Source organism: Pimephales promelas, chromosome 11 (genome assembly GCF_988280905.1).
Source record: "Pimephales promelas chromosome 11, fPimPro1.hap1.1, whole genome shotgun sequence".
NCBI classification, from domain to species: domain Eukaryota; kingdom Metazoa; phylum Chordata; class Actinopteri; order Cypriniformes; family Leuciscidae; genus Pimephales; species Pimephales promelas.
In genome coordinates, this window is record NC_142779.1 from 29117499 (window position 1) to 29135075 (window position 17577).

At 37.3% G+C, this 17577-nt stretch overlaps 1 protein-coding gene across 2 annotated transcripts in view; it reads left to right on the plus strand.

Annotated features, from left to right (window-relative positions):
* The window catches only part of csmd1b (CUB and Sushi multiple domains 1b), a 756823-nt gene that overhangs the window by 214839 nt on the left and 524407 nt on the right, over positions 1-17577 (plus strand). The window lies entirely within an intron of this gene.

Below are 17577 nucleotides of genomic sequence, written 5' to 3' on the forward strand. Positions count from 1 at the left end.
TTATTCACTGATGTATTTTTGTTTTTGTTTTTTACGTATATATAAATCAGTCTAGCTCCCTAATATTTAGTGCTGATTTCATTAGTAATATGTATCAAATCAAATCAAACATTTAAATGATGCATCCCAAAACAATTTATTTTTATTATTTTTAATAATGATTATTAATTACTGTAGGCATATCAATTCAACATGTTAATTTAGTAAAGTAATTATTTAAAAATGTACTTGTTATATATATATCAATGACGCCCCTAGACCTGTACATAAATTCTATAATAAGGAACTTTTCTTATTCAAGCTTGAAGTGCCACATAAATTAAGTTGGCACAAATCGAGCCATTCACACAGGACAGCTACTGTAGATGAAGAGGTATAAGAGTGGAACAGAATTCATGTGTGATGTTTGTAAATGTTTTAAATCTTAATTTGTAAGGCCTTTCTCACTTGCAATGATTTATATATATATATATATACATTTATGTGTCATTAAAATTGGTAGGCCTATATATTTGCCTGTCAAAACATGCTCACAGGTTCACAGCTATTATTGTTTTGAGCAGGATGGATTGAAGGTCTGCACAATGTAATCCATAATTGTACAAGAATGTTATTGAACAGTCTAATATATCCATTGTTATCAAGACTATAGAGCCCGAAATGAGGTGATTATGTATTCAATCCCAATCGTTTCAATATATGACCCCTGCATAGTGGCTACAGAAGAAATGTGTGAGAATTTATTGACTGCTGACCTCAAGTTGTCTACTATGGTGATAACACCTACAAATCAATACACGTACTATTGGTAAGACAATTAAGGCTGCCGTTCTGTATTACAAGGTGGTCCAGTGCAAGGACAGAGCAGCTTGACTTTATCAATGCAGGCTTTTATATTAATCTCTGTAATGCTTTGTTTGAAGCCAAGAAAACAATAATGCAGTGTAGTGATTTTAAATCACTACATCATTCTTCTGTGATCCATCCATGGTCAGCATTATTTTGGATTTATTTTGAATGGACATTTTGTTGAGTTGCTTAAAACAAAGATAATTGTCAGCAAAATAAGAGTTAGTCAAATCAATAATAAAAGATTTTACCATAAAGATTGATTTGTGAACTGGATGAAAGTCAAGCCGCATATGACATACTGTAACTTTAACATATATTTATTCCATAGTTTTCAGGCAATCTGACTGGAAAATATGGGATTTGTAATACTCAATACACAATGGCCAAAACAATGTAATCATAATGTAATTTAATAATGAAACATGAGGAAAGTTCAAAAGTCTATTTACCATGTACACCAGGGAAGATTAGACAAATTATAGCTTAAGCAGTATGCCTGTCATTCATTCATTTTAAAAATACACACAAACACGATTTTTGTTGGTAACACTTTATTTTGATGGTCCCCTTTAGACATTCTGTTGACTATAAGTTGGACCTACTTGTCAAATCTCTCTCATTGAGTAATGTTAGAGTATTAGTAGATTGTCTGCTTAATATGTGTTAACACTTTATATTGATCCTCCCCAAACAGACATTCTACTGACTATAAGTAGGGGAGAGCGGGGCACAACCTAACGCATTTTGGTTTTGGCTCAATTAATTAAAAAAAAAATTAGGTTAGATTAATATTTTTTTTTTCCCACAAGCAACATACACATCTCTGCTACAAATGAACACTTAAAGTTTTTTTGTAGGACCTACCATTTTCATACAGTTATACTGAACGTGACAGAAGTGCAAATGTTACAACTTACCCCATATGCGTGGTTAATTGTAACAGACAGCGGGGTTAGTTGTAACACTTGTGTGTATCACACATAATTCAGGACTATTTTATTTGTATAGTTTGATATTGATTGTGCATCTGTATAGACAGATATCCATACATCCATCCCTCATCCAATCATCCTTCTATTGTGGATCAATATCATGGATAGAGTCTCTATCATAGAGACATAAAAAAAAGGGCTGCACAGTTTTGCAATAAAGAATAATAAATAAAATTATAAAATATTGTAATTGCAATTAAATTAGATTTGTGTGTGGCAGCCGCATGTACAATTATTATTATTAATAATAATAACAGTAATAATAATACAAATGAGCTTAGAATAAAATTTTAAAGGGTTTATTGCATTAAAAACATGCCATATTTTTAATAAATAAACAAAGTTAGGTTGTGCCCCGCGCTCCCCTAATTTTGTGTGAAACTCCCCAGGCAATGACTCTTCCAGTCATTAGTGAGTGCTGCCTGAATTTGATTCGTAAGCAATTTAGTTCAAATTTTGAAGAGACCTATTGGTTGTTTCACATATTCTCGAACCAGCATATCATAAAGAACATTCTGGGTTAAACGAGCGGACTGAGCAACCTTCGGAGGGGACTGGAACCTTCAGAAAGGCTCTCTCTGTTCTGGAAGAAGTATTGGCGTTTTGCTGACATGCTCTGATATACTGTACATACAGAGGTTGGACAATGAGACTAAAATACTGGCCAATATGTTGGACATTTCACACCTATATATGCCCAGCCTGGAGGCCAAGAGAGCAGGTCTTAAAGGGATATTTCACCCAAAACTGAAAATTAAGTCATTAATTACTCACCCCCATGCTGTACCAACCCCGTAAGACCTTCGTTCATCTTCGGAACACAAATGAAGATATTTTTGATTAAATTTGAAAGGTGAATCACTGCTACATAGGCACCCTAAGGGATTGAAACTTGACGGCCCAGAAAGTTATTGAAGAAAATGTTTAAATATTACATGTGACTACAGTGGCTCAACTAAAAGTTTATCAAGCGACGAGAATACTTTTTGTGCGTAAATAAAACAAAAATAACGACTTTATTCGACTATTCCTTTTCTTCCTTCTGGGCCTGAGACTAGAGTTCAAGAGATTTACAAGATACATGCGCGAGAATTGTGTTCTTATTCTACGAATTCTTATTCAGTTCTCATGCATGTGTCGTGGAAATCTCTTGAACTCTCGTCTCAGGCTCAGAAGGAAGAAAAGGAATAGTCAAATAAAATCATTATTTTTGTTTTATTTCCGCACAAAAAGTATTTTCATCGCTTGATAAACTTAAAGTTGAGCCACTGTAGTCACATGGAATATTTAAACATTTTCTTTGATGACTTTCTGGGCCGTCAAGTTTCGATCCCGTAGGCAGTCTATGTAGCAGTGATCCACCTCTCAAATTTAATCAAAAATATCTTCATTTGTGTTCCGAAGATGAACGAAGGTCTTACGTGGTAAGTACAGCATGGGGGTGAGTAATTAATGACTTAATTTTAATTTTTGGGTGAACTAACCCTTTAATGGTGTATCGAGAGCCATGGTATCCATAGTGTTGGCATATGAAGAATGAACCAATGGAAGCAGTATGACGCTGTCTTATAGGGATGTCTGTGTAATAACCCAGACTGTATCCAAAAAACCTTAATCCATACCTGCCCAACTCACTGCAGAATTAAATGCACACTTCGACCAAACTGTTTGTTGTGAGCTCCACAGGGTACATTTTCATGGTCAGTCTGCTATAGCCAGACTTTGTCACTTTTTGCTAATGTCAAATGTCAGTTTCAATGATGCCAGCAGGAATTTTGGGCTGTGGACAATATTGAGCATGCTTTCCCACATCCGGGAGTGATACACACCTTATCTACACCAGACACGAGTGGCACAAAGCGACAGAAGCAAATAGAACCCATTATAATCGGTGATGCTGTCTACGCTGTCTTTGCTTCCTGACAGTAAACTGATGCCCTGTTCTATTTCTGACATACACTAAGCAACTGCACTACTCCTGAAAAGAACAAATTCATTTTCTATGGTCGCTTTGTCACATTCAGTGCGGACCAACAATGGTCGTGTCCGTGTAGACTGGTATTATGGTATGTAGAAGACGCTAAAGAAGCTTACCACCCAGACTGTTGTTGCCAAGAGTAAGGCACGAGAGAGGATCAGTGATGGTTTGGGCTGCAATATCATGCAATTTCCTAATTCATAGTTTATACTGTAGCATTTTATAATAAACATTGACGGCTCCGTAGGTCATACAAAATACATTTAATTTAACCCCCTGGGGTCGGCGGTCGCACCGGCACGATTGTCTCATTTTTTTTTTTTTTGCCACATTATTGAAGCGTTTCATTTTTATTTTGATCTTTAATAATTATAACTAAAATGTGGCATCTATCAATGGAAATGTTCATCATATTTAATACTTGAGCATGAGACATTTATTGCTCAATGTTTCTTTAAAAAATACTTTTTCTGCAGAAATGTTATGAAACAATGAACTGACATTTTTTATTATTGTATGAAGTTTCCAGAGTTGCTTTTATAGTTTTAGTAGTATTTTACATAATTTGACAAGACCTACTGCTATGATTGGGTAACATCTTTGCAAATGAAATATTACTTGTGGAACTTTGCATGTGGGAAAAAATACTACGTTTTTACTAATTCAGTGGTCAAGATAAACTAATAGTGATCAATTTTGATTAAACATTAAAAGCCGATGACAGTTTTATCTGTTAAATGCACAAATTAAATTCTCACCATTGCAATGCGATTAATGAATGCAGTGTAGACACAATGTAAATAAGGAATCCATTGAGCAGTGCAGACAGTGTCATTAATTTGGGAGTTGTGAATAGGAGATGTGGTGAAAGTGCAGTTCTCAAATCAATGAAACTCATGCTATTTTCTCTAGGCGAAAAAAGCAGTGATTGTTTTAATTATTAGTTTTAAAGCTTATTACCACATTGTAATCTCATTATAGAAATAACTTTTCTTTTCTTTTATTATTACCAGTAAACTTTTAGAAAGGAGACATCAAAGCACCGCAAAGCACACCCCTGGAAGAACAAAATATATACATTTTGATCAAAATGAACCGAAATGAAAAACATCCAGCAATTTGAACACCATATTAACATCATGGTCTTGAACAACATGGTTAAACATTAACAGAATGAGAGACGCTATGATAGGCCAATATTATGAAGCTGCAGACTCGGAGCCTGCATCTACAGTCCCCCACCGAGAGTCCCACATTCTCAGACCTCTCGTTTTTCGAACACAGCGCCTCCTGCTGTTCGAAAGATTGTATAACAGATGACGCCGTAGGATCGCGTCATGTAAGTGACGCTAAAGGGCGCCTAAAACGTCAAATATTGAAGCATGGTCAAAAGTGACGCCTTGGGGTGAGAATGCGTTGGCATTGAACAAACAAGGCAGTGAACAGGATCCAAACTGTGCTGTCTGCACAAAGACAAGAAAAGTCGTACTTAAGAGCATAAAGCCTCCTAGTCAAGGGTGCTCTTGTACTTAAAATGGTTTTGCAACCTTTGCTAACAAACCAGAACCAGTTCAAAGACCGGCTTCAAAGTTTCAAAGAAGAACATCTTTTGAAACGGGGTTGCAGACTTATTATTGGCAGGAAAGCATACAAGTGGACCTCCGTTTTCTGGAGCTCAACCCGTGCCTCAACATTAGATCTGCTACCATATCCCACCAACCTCAGCAAAACAAACTTATTTTGCACCAAAAGCTGAATGTGTCGCATTAAACCCCAAGGGGTTTAAGTACAGTGAGGAAAATACCTATTTGAACACCCTGCTATTTTGCAAGTTCTCCCACTTAGAAATCATGGAGGGGTTTGAAATTGTCATCGTAGGTGCATGTCCACTGTGGCCTGGTTCAACCAGAGTCTAGTACATTTCATTTGTACATAGAGTCTGGCCTCTCTCCATTGAGAAACGTTTACTTCCTTGTAGGCGGGTTCACTATTAAAGTTCTAAACTATTGGATCTGCCCAGAGTCCCTCACGATCTGCCATAGTCAATCGCTAACGCGTCGTTGTGAGTGACGTATGTCTTGCGCCGAAACGACTGGAAACAACAAGTCCGAATGATCAGAGGATTATGTTTACAATAGTATTTCAGTCAACGAGAGCTGCAGGTTTTGCTAGGAACAATTATTAATTCGAAAAGTATATCTGAGACGAAGGACAGTGATATATTCATTCAACGGTCGAAGCTGTGTCTAATCATTACAAATACGCCGCTGTGGTCATTTTCTAATCTGCTGCAAATGCTGTACAGTGAATGATCAGTCTGTCTCTATCTGGTGTAATAAACAACAATTTTCATATTACGTCTTATTGTTTCTTAATTACCTTAATTATGGTCTTAAGTATGTGTTTGTACATTTTTATATGGCATTTAGTTTTTTTTTATTATTAAAACAAATTAACCATTGCCGTCTAAAACTGAAAATCAAATATAGTCTTCAAAGAATGGGTTTTCACATTTTTATTTATGACAATTATTTTTAAAAAATCACAACCAATTTGTATGATTTACAACATATAAAACTGACACGCCAACCTCCTGCACGAGTACACAAAGGGGCTCAAAATGTTCTATTCATCACAAGAATCAGTAAATTTACTGTTGGGAATATGAGCTACTGACATGACTCCTGAGTGGATCTTCAACAATAGTTTAGCAGCCAGGACTCGGGGCTTCCGAACACCAGGCTAAACCGTCTGTCCAAAATGTTGCGGTCATCGTGCACGTCGAGCTGCCCAGAACAAACTTCCAAACTTTCTGCCTCCTTCACTTGGTCCTCCGTTGTGCAACAAATTTGTGTTAAATTCTGTATATTCGGCAGTTTCTTTTCCAACAACGGACCGAATAGCTTTTCTCACGTCTTTCTCCGCTGTCATTACTGAACTTAAACTGACGCACTACATCAACGTCATCGTTCTCAGCGACTCCCTCTGTTCGCTGATTGGTCCTACAAAAAAAATGATTTTTGGAAACCTAAGGATATACAGCAGTCCCAGACGTAGTACTGAAGGAAAATGAAATTGAGCGGAAGTGCGTAGGAGGGCGCATGTCCACTGTGAGAGACATAATCTAAAAAATAATAAAAAAAATCCAGAAATCCCAATGAATGATTTTTTAACTATTTATCTGTATGATACAGCTGCAAAAAGTATTTGAACACCTGAGAAAATCAATGTTAATACTTGGTACAGTAGCCTTTGTTTGGAATTACGTTTCCTGTAGTTTTTTACCAGGTTTACACACACTACAGGAGGGATTTTGGCCCACTCCTCCACACAGATCTTCTCTAGATCAGTCAGGTTTCTGGGCTGTCGCTGAGAAACACGGAGTTTGAGCTCCCTTCAAAGATTCTCTATTGGGTTTAGGTCTGGAGACTGGCTAGGCCACGCCAGAACCTTGATATGCTTCTTACAGAGCCACTCTTTGTTATCCTGGCTGTGTGATTCGGGTCATTGTCATGTTGGAAGACCCAGCCTCAATGCTCTAACTGAAGGAAGGAGGTTGTTCCCCAAAATAGCCCCGGTCATCCTCTCCTTAATACAGTGCAGTCACCCTGTCCCATGTGCAGAAAAACACCCTCAAAGCATGATGCTACCACCTCCATGCTTCACAGCTTCACGGGATGGTGTTCTTGGGTACTCATCATTGTTCTTCCTCTAAACACGGTTAGTGGAATTATGACCAAAAAGTTCAATTTTGGTCTCATCTGACCACATGACTTTCTCCCATGACTCCTCTGGATCATCCAAATGGTCATTGGCAAACTTAAGATTGGCCTTGACATGTGCTGGTTTAAGCAGGGGAAACTTCTGTGCTATGCATGATTTCAAACCATGACGTCTTAGTGTATTATCAACTGTAACCTTGGAAACGGTGGTCCCAGCTCTTTTCAGGTCATTGACCAGCTCCTCCCTTGTAGTTCTGGGATGATTTCTCACCTTTCTTAGGATCATTGAGACCCCACAAGGGGAGATCTTGCATGGAGCCCCAGTCCGAGGGAGATTGACAGTCATGTTTAGTTTCTTCCATTTTCTAATGATTGCTCCAACAGTGGACCTCTTTTCACCAAACTGCTTGGCAATTTCCCCATAGCCCTTTCCAACCTTGTGGAGGTGTACAATGGGCTCTATGCACGGCGGTATTTCCAGTGAAGGTGTAAGGATGCTCGATAACTTCCGCCGATCGTAGAGTCCAATGCAATACCGAGAATTTATATTGAATTTTATACTCCATGGTTATACTAAAGAAACGTTAGTCACAAAAACAGATAAAACAGACACCCCACGTTGTGTTTATGCTTATTTTTAAAATTATATTAAATAAACATAACTATATATAAAATGACATCTAAACGTATTTACGTTTTGTTTCAAAGACGGGAGGACAGTACATTTTGAAGACTCTACCATAATCCCGTTTTCCTCGGTTTTCCTACGCTTTAATCTCCACAACCGGAAATGGACGAGCATCCTTGCGTCAAATGCAGAACTTATGCGTGCATATAGCCAATTTTGTCTAGTGTCTTTAGGCCATGTGCACAGTAATACGTTTTCGTTCGAAAATTTTTCTCTCTGTTTTGGCCTTCCGTCCACACTGAGACGGCGTTTTAAGTCAACAAAAACGTATCGTTTGGAAAACGCTCTCCAAATTGGATACATTTGAAAACGCCGTTTTCACGTTGTAGTGTGGACAGTAAAACCGGAGGTATTTCAAAATGATGACGTAAGTACAGTCATGTGATCCATGTAGTAGCCTACCAATAGATATTCATGTTTATCGGTATTGTGACTGTTATGTTATTCATTTTTTACACTATTGCTAAAATATGTTACTTTCAATGTTACTTAATATGTGCTATTCTTCATAGCACAGTACTGCAAAGATGACAGATAATGTACTTACATTTGCTGTCCTGCGGCAAAACAGGAGAGCAGTTGCGTTTTAGACCAAACATATCGTGACTGAATGCAACCTGGACGCATCAGTGATGGCGAGATATTTTTCTAAATAAAATTATTCTGTTATTTTGCGATAAAACTATTATTTATTTTCCCATCTGTATCATCTCAGTGAGCTTTTGTTAAGTTTCACGCATGCGCAGTAAAGTGAATTTAGAAATTTCTCATCCACACTGAAACGTCAGAAAACGCCTGTAATGTGGTGTGGACGGAGAGTGTTTTTAAACGAAAACCCCATTTTCAAATGTATCCGGATTAATGTGGACGTAGCCTTAGACAGCTCTTTGGTCTTGACCATGTTAGTAGTTGGATTCTTACTGATTGTATGGGGTGGACAGGTGTCTTTATGCAGCTAACGACCTCAAACAGCTGCATCTAATTTAAAGAGCCCCTATCATGGATTTTTTTTAAATGACTGTTCATATGGTGTGGAATATATCTCTAAGGGAATGAAAACATCCTGCAAAGATTTTTATCTGAAAGTGCACCGTATATAAAGTTATTGTCTTTCAAAAGCGAGAGTCGACTCTGAGTCTATGAAATGAATTGTTTTTTAAACGAGTCATTAGCTGTTACATCGTGACGTAGAGAGGTCATTGGCCGTATCCAGTTACTGCACGCGCAGACGGAAGTGTAAACTTGAAGTCTACACAATCAAATACTTCATCATCATCATAGCATCATGTCGAGAAGACGCTGTGTTTCACAATGCAAAGATAGTTCAGCCACTTTATTTTCATTTACCAGGGACGAGCATGTGAAGAATCGGTGGTTAGAGTTCATATTTGCAATGATACCACAACAGTATAGCCCGATTGTGTTCTCATCATTTTAATTACGAATCGTTCAAAAACATAAATGAATTCAAATGTGGATTCGCAAGTGGTTGTTTCTGAAGGAGGGCTCAGTAACTTACTACTAGTACTTACCCAGTGTATGTGGATCAGCTTCCTCCTATGAATCGCAACCTGCAAGTATTAATAATAATTGTTGCTTTTATGGGTTTTGAAAGGTTTTGTAGCGTCGGGGCGCGAGGAGGGAAGGCGCAATAAGTATGTGTGTGTGTGCGCGCGTGTGTGTGTGTGTGTGTGTGTGTGTAAGTTACGCTCAGCGCAGCTTCTTGGTCTCCAATGTCAATTTTTTTTTAAATATGTGAAATGTTTGTCGCTGTTATTGGAGTTGTCATAAAGAATAGAGCATCTTGTAGTACTGCAGTGCTCTATCAATATGTTTATGCGTTATGCTAACAAACAATAACTGACTGGGTCTGTCATCTGACCAATCACCGCCTATTAGCGTCACACAAAAGAGTGGTTTGGAAAAATGAGTCGTTGTACGAATCATTTGGGAGTCGGTGAGAAAATCAGTTAAAAATTAATGCATATTATAAGACAAATAAAGTGTTTTTTATCCTTGCATGCATGTTAAACTGTTTTTGGGAACTCCTAAAACAAAAATAGGAACATTTCAAATGCTATGATGGGGGCTCTTTAAGATAATACATGGACTGGAGGTGGACATTTAAAAGGCAGACTAACAGGTCTTTGAGGGTCAGAATTCTAGCTGATAGACAGGTGTTCAAATACTTATTTGTATCATACAGATAAATAGTTAAAAAATCATATATTGTGATTTCTGGATTTTTTTGTCTCTCATAGTGGACTTGCACCTACGATGACAATTTCAGACCCCTCCATGATTTCTAAGTGGGAGAACTTGCAAAATGTTCAGGGTGTTCAAATACTTCACTGTATATCATGACACAGATTTGATCACAATTTACAATGAGACAACCAACATGTTGTCTATCATGACACTCACATGACATCATGGATACTCGGGAGGAAGTGGATCAAAGCCAACAACTGCCATCATCTCAAGGCTATTTATATGCCACATAAAATGATTGCCCTTAGATATCATAGGATGGGCGACCTTGTAAAACTGTGCTCCAAGCTACTAACAAGGAATCTGTTGTAATTGTTTTGTGGCAACATACTATGGTCTACAAAACACGCCAGGAACTGGGGTTGTTTCCATTGGTAACTGGTTAGACAGCACCCTTATTAAGACAACACCAGGTCAGATATAACCCTTATTATGCAGAGACACATTCCACTACTGTTAACCTATCAATGAAGCAGTATCATATTATCCCAGTGATATCACCTGTGAGGCAGCTCCCATCAAATCAGTGCACAGACAATTTGAATCACAAATCCTCTTGCATGCTATCATTTTTAATAACAATTTTGGTCTCATGTACGCGTGATCTTGCGTGTGGACCAGACAGAGGTTGTCTGTGATTCTTTCTTTTGTAAAGTCATACAGTGTGAAACCACCTGTCGCCGACAGCAGTGACTGAATATCACCCCAGATAGTCGTGCAGTGTGAAAAGAACAGTGACCCGACTACTTTGAAAATCGTGCTGTGTGAACTCGCCATTAAGGACTGAGATCTGCTGCTGTGTAAACATACACTGACAAGGCCATTTGGAAGTTGTTCTACTCATTTTTTCATGAATGAAACCCTTTGTTTGATTTTGTTATCATAGTGCATTTTTTCATATGTATGAAACTTAATGATTTTATAAACAAGTTGAATAAAAAGAAGACGATAAAATCTAAAACCATAGATAAAATAGTCAACCTGGATAGTTATATAAAACTTAAAGCCTCTGACTCCGCTTGGAATGCCTTATAACCTGTACAACGAATTGCTATTTCTTTCCAACAGGCTTGAATCACTACAGAAATGGCCATTTACAAGATTCTATATATAGTAATTCACATATACGGACTAAACTGAATGAAAATGCCATAATTTACAGATGGCTTAGATAAATTATTCTCATTTTTAGCCACATTGTGTATGCTCAATGAGTGTCAACATTTCAGAGACGCCACATCCCATCTGTGTACTGTCAACTTTTTCACTCTAAAATCTGCTTGTATAGAAACACCTGCTTTATTTCACCCTGCTGTTTTCAAATCCTTGTTCTGAGCCCCCATTCGAATGTTCGTACTGCTTAATCATAGCTAATTTAGCTAATGTTTTCATCTACTCAACATCTGGTGATCTTGCTGATGTATTGTCTTTGATGGAGTCTGATGTCAATTGCCCTCTAAAAACTTTAATTATTAAACTACTTTAAAATGATGAGTAAATTTTAAAGCTGTGAAATTATTGAAATATACCTTATGAATTGAGTAAATGCATTTGCAAAAAAAAAAGTTAGATCTGCATTTATTTCATTTATTACCTTGACAAATAAAAAAAAGAGAATACTGTAAACCCAAATCAATTTGACATTCTAAAAAACACTGGGTTTAAACAATCCAGTTGTTGTTGTTGTTGTTGTTTTAAAAAACCTAAGGGCTGGATGAAATAGGAGAGAACACATCTTGGGTTAATTTTATTAAGCAAATTGGGTTGTTTATTTAACCCAGCATATTGGGTTGATTCATTTTTACTATAATACTAGCTTCTTTTTTTCCCCTCCTCAAATTAATTAATGATTACAGATTAACTTTAATCCTGTAAACTTTTGAAAAATACTCCAAACCACTGGTTTGAATGCTAATTCCTTTATTCTCAATTTTTTTTTTTACAGTATAGCATATTTCATAACGTTTTTTGATACACATCGCCTATATTTAAGCTCATTTATCAAATTTCAAGTAATTTAAAGTGTAATCGACGAGTCCGTAAGGTCACTGGATCTCATGCCGGAGCTTGTAACATGTTCAGCGAGGGACCTTATATTCAAACCACTGCCCTGCATTTCACTCAAAGCCGAAAAATGCTGCATCTGAATCCGTAACCTGTCTATGAACAGTCTACAGTTCTGAGAACATATTTTAACACCCTAAGTATTCATATTTATATTTATATTGTGTTTCTTTTTTTAATAAAATCATCAAATTTGATGCAAACATCAGGCATTTTCATCACACGAAAAGACAGACGCAAGTCACGTAATACTTGTTTAGGTGACTCACATCGTGACCCTGTATGTTGCTATGAAATTAAACAATAGATTATATACTTTTAGGGTGTAGTATAAGTAAGCTCTTAGTATGAATATGTTAGCCTTTCACTTCCATAACGAGACTTCCATAGATTTCCACGACGCATGCGCGAGAACTGAACTGAAGTAGTTGAAGGAGATCGCAATTCTCGCCCATATTCAAAAAGATTCCAAGAATCCTCTCAAAAAACTCTTAATTTAACTTAAAAACTTTTACATAGGAGTCTTAGCTTAAGAGCGATTTAGGACCGATCTGAGAGCAAGTCTGAGTAAGGAAAAGACAGAAACGTTCATCTTAGTGAGGAGGCGGGGTTGACCCCGTTGCTATGTATGACACAGTCTTTTGAAGACTGTGATTGTTTGGTTGTCCAAGAAGGAAAAAAGGAGTGACATTAACTAAAGGGTCTTCTAAGCCTTCACTTTAAAATTACATGCATCTTTTTTCATATGCATTATAGTTTAAATAGCCTATGCAATTATATGTGATTAAAAATTACTTTAAAAATGTCTAAAATAATTTGTTTTGTATTGTCTTTAAAATATTGATGAAATGGCAAATTTATTTACAAGTATTCATGATAAATCAAAATATATTTTAAAGGCACAGAAAGTTTCGCTCCTAAATGTTGATTATTCATAACAATAACAAATGCGTAGCTCGATGCCGATGTGAATAAGTGTGAAATCAGGAGATGTTGTCTTCACCTCAACAGCTGATGGATAGCAATCTGATGAGTGATTTAGACAAAAATTATATTCATGGATGTGCTAATGTAGGCTCTTATATGTTTAATAATCTTATTGTATGAATCAGGGTGACGCTTAGAGCTTGGGAATTTTGCATTGCTGTTTTTATTTTGCATACATGGCGCAGTCGCCCGCTACCGCTCGTTTCGTTTTGGTAGCTCGATTGGTGCATACCTGTCTAATAAAACACCTTAAAGCACCTTTGGTGTTTCCATGGTTTCTACGGAAGCAAAACCGGAAATCGAGGGCTCTCTCTCCCTCGCACATATTGATCAAATCAATAGACTCAATGCACGATCGCTTCCGGGTTTGTCTCAGCACGCCCAGTTACATCCAGTGCTGCGTCAGAAGCCGGTTTTGCATTAGGTGGAGATAGTGTCAAATTACACTTGCTAAAAAAGAGAAGTTATTTAAATTATAGATTTTGAGCTACATCAACAACTTTGAGGGTTAGTATTCTCTCATATCGTACGAAATTCGACTAGCGAATCAGCGTTTCTAAAATCGTTGTCTCCGTTTCTGAGAAAACGGATTTTATTAAAGTTTTGCCGCTATACACTTGGCCTGCAGAACGCGCTTCCGGAAGTAAAGAAGTTGACTGAGATTCTTTCGGACACACGTCAGCAGGGTTTGTGCATAGAGCCTATTGACACGATAGTAAAAGATTGGAAGACACCAGTTTTACGTGGAGCATTTGGAGATTTTTAGAGATTAGAGAATCAATGAACAACATCTCAACATTAAATTATAAAGGCCGGTCTCATATAGACGGCTGTCTCAAATGCAAGCCGGTGTAGTTCGACAATTTGGGAAAATAAAAGCCCGGGCTATTATTTTATTTAATTTTACGGTAATTACACAGGCCGTTACACTGGTTAAAATAGCTGGATTTTTCTGGATTTAAACATTTTTATAAACATTTTAGCTGATTATTTAACAGATTTATATCAACACGGGCCTAAACGAAACACAGGCCACTTCCTTAAGAGTCCAGCTTGCTTCATTCCCAGCTTGTCAGAGCCATTTGGCTTTACTGTGGTCTACAAAAGTGTGCACTTTGTCAGCCATAATCAGCAATGCATGACTTGAGATTGACACAAAGCCCCGCTGAGGAACCAAAACAAGAGTAAATTGAAATCAATGACAACATCTATATGCAGATACACTCACAAGCATTATTTAACGTTTGCTAATGGTGCCTGACTGAGGGTGGAACGATTTTGCCTTATTTTGCTTTCAGCAGAAAAACAGGAGAGGTTGAAAGGACAATGATATAATCTCTGATTATTTAGCTTTATACACCTACACCTTTAATGAAGCCAATCGCTTTTCTGATGCTGTTGCTTAGGCTCAGCATGCTCTGAAAATATTTGCATGGCATGGCCTCCTCTTACTTGTGTATAGTTTGAATTAACAACTAGATTTACCTATTATTACAATTTGTGCAACTACATTTGAATGCTTATCATTCGCAAAGTTCTGTACAAAACCAACCCATTCATGTTCCTTTTTATTTTTTCATCTTCATTTTTAATTTGTACTGTACATTTCTATTAATTTAATATTTTGTTGGATGCATTATTGGATGAGATTAAGAGTCTGATACTCAATTGTTAGAACACAACATTAACAAACAACGGACATTACATTGACAAATAAATACATTTTACTGACCAAAATGGAAAGAGGGTAAGGCACATTTTGTATTTGATATATCTCCAAAACACATATTTGTATGAAAAAGTAATGTAACACATAATATGACCCCTCACACAGGCTGCTAAATGATACATTTAGGATTTGAAGAATTAATTGTGGTATTTTTTCCTCTGAGAAACACCAGGACTAACCGCATCATGCTTACTAGCTGTGGCAACTTTGCACCACGCATTCTTTAACTGAGCTTTTCCAATATTATCTTTGACATGAACTGTGTTCTTAACCAATTTAAACTAGATGTAGACCGATTAATCGGCCGATTTTTGTCATTTTTTTTACATAATCGGCATCCGCCAGTATCCAAGTATATCAAGACAATTATTAGGCAGGCGCATCTGTGGGCAGCCTAGTGTTGTCGTGAAACACGTGTTTGACGCACGCTGCCGCTAGAGTCATTTTCCAGCTGAGTGAGCAGCAGACCTAAATATGAACGCATTCATGAACTATCTTTCATTGAACGCGTTCAGGCACAACACTGACCGTTAGTTAGTAGCTGGAATAAACATGATTAAAATACTGGCCAAACAGTGTAAAGTGTGACTGTATTTCACTGTAGACTAAAAGGTCCAACAGCGGGATGCCATTGTCTGAAGAACAACAGACGGACGGTGTGTTGTGGTGCATTTAAAGTTTTTGTAAAAAATATCATTTTCCCATCTAGTGGTTGTGTTTGTAGTTCAACAGCAATTTACTAGTGAAATATGTTAATGTTAGAAGTTAAATTAAATAAAATATAGTAAATCTTATATAAAAAAAAATAAAAAATGTAAAGTTTTTTTTTCTCCTTTTTTGTGATGATTATGTCCATTTGTCTTTGTCCGTCAACAAACAAAACAAACCAAAAAATACATGTTTCAGGACATTTTTTGAGAGGATAAAATGTTTTTGTTGAGAAAGTTTGTCTATATAGTAAGTAATTATCATTTCTTTTACATTTTATCTTTCGAAGGTGCAACATTTCATGTTAAAAATAGCTGTTTTCTAACCCATACATGCTTAAACAATCGCCTGATGGGCTGAATGAGCCCTTCTCTGATCACTGAGATCGCCTCTATAATCCTGTACAGTAAAATAAATAAGAGGGATTCGGGCTCGAATCTGAGACTGGCCGTGACGTCATGCGCGTTCACACTCGCCTGGCTATGTGCCTATGTCTTGCAGGTACTGTAGAGTATTCCCCGCTATTCCCCGTATCAGAGAAGACAACTCGAGCGACACAACTTTAGTCAACTTTCCACAAATGTAGAAGATGGATTCAAAGGAGCTGTTTAGCCTACACCTGGTCACTTCATGCGTTTTCTGTGATCGGATAGCTATTCGATTGTGAAAAGACCAGGTTGCCCTCCGAAACGCATTCGAGACGGATTTGAATCCGATCGCTCAAATCACTTGAGGACGTGGTCTGGGCCGTATTCCAGACAAAACTGGACAAGTGTAAATACATCTGGTTGTTGAAAGCAGGCTATAGGTTATGTCATGTTATTTTAGTCATATATGACGAAGCGCATCACCTCAGATGAGCAGCTGAGCGCCTATTCATCAAGCCAGCGCACCGCAATCTATCGCAAATCAAAGTGAAAGTAAGTCGCAGACTCTTAACACTACCATCTTCATTAAAAGTAAAGAAATGAACTGATCTTTACCAGGGATGTTGCCGCTCTCTCTTATTGCAGTCTTTGCTGATTTTGAAATTAGCCGATGATTAATAAAATGCAGCTCATATCTGTTGCTTTCGGTGACGTACACTTCATGAATTCTGTAGCCTATTTAGCGCGGGAATTGAAGAACAGATTATATCCGTTTTGCAAAAACACATTTATGTGACCACGTGTAATGGAATCATTTTGATAAATCAGACAGCTATCCGATCTGAGAAAACGCATTGTGGCCAGGTGTAAACAGCCCTAAAGAGACCAGCTTGTAGTTCATTTCAAACCCCAACGCAAACTCCACGTGAGACAAAGAAAATACAACTTCTGTCTGTCCAGTGCCAGTCGTTGGAATAAGACGAGTCAACATCGGGAAGGCTTTCAACAAACGGAGAGATCTCCGGTCTGCTCTAGGGCTCAAACGGGTCCTATACAAAGTAATAACTTATATTGTTCATGAACTTGTTTCCATAATAATTCAATCATAAGTGGATACAGTAAGCACATAAAACAGTTCAATATGGAGATAGATGGAAACAAAAACCGAAGTTTTCTACTAGTCTACCCCTGTTTTCCCCTCACACACACACACACATA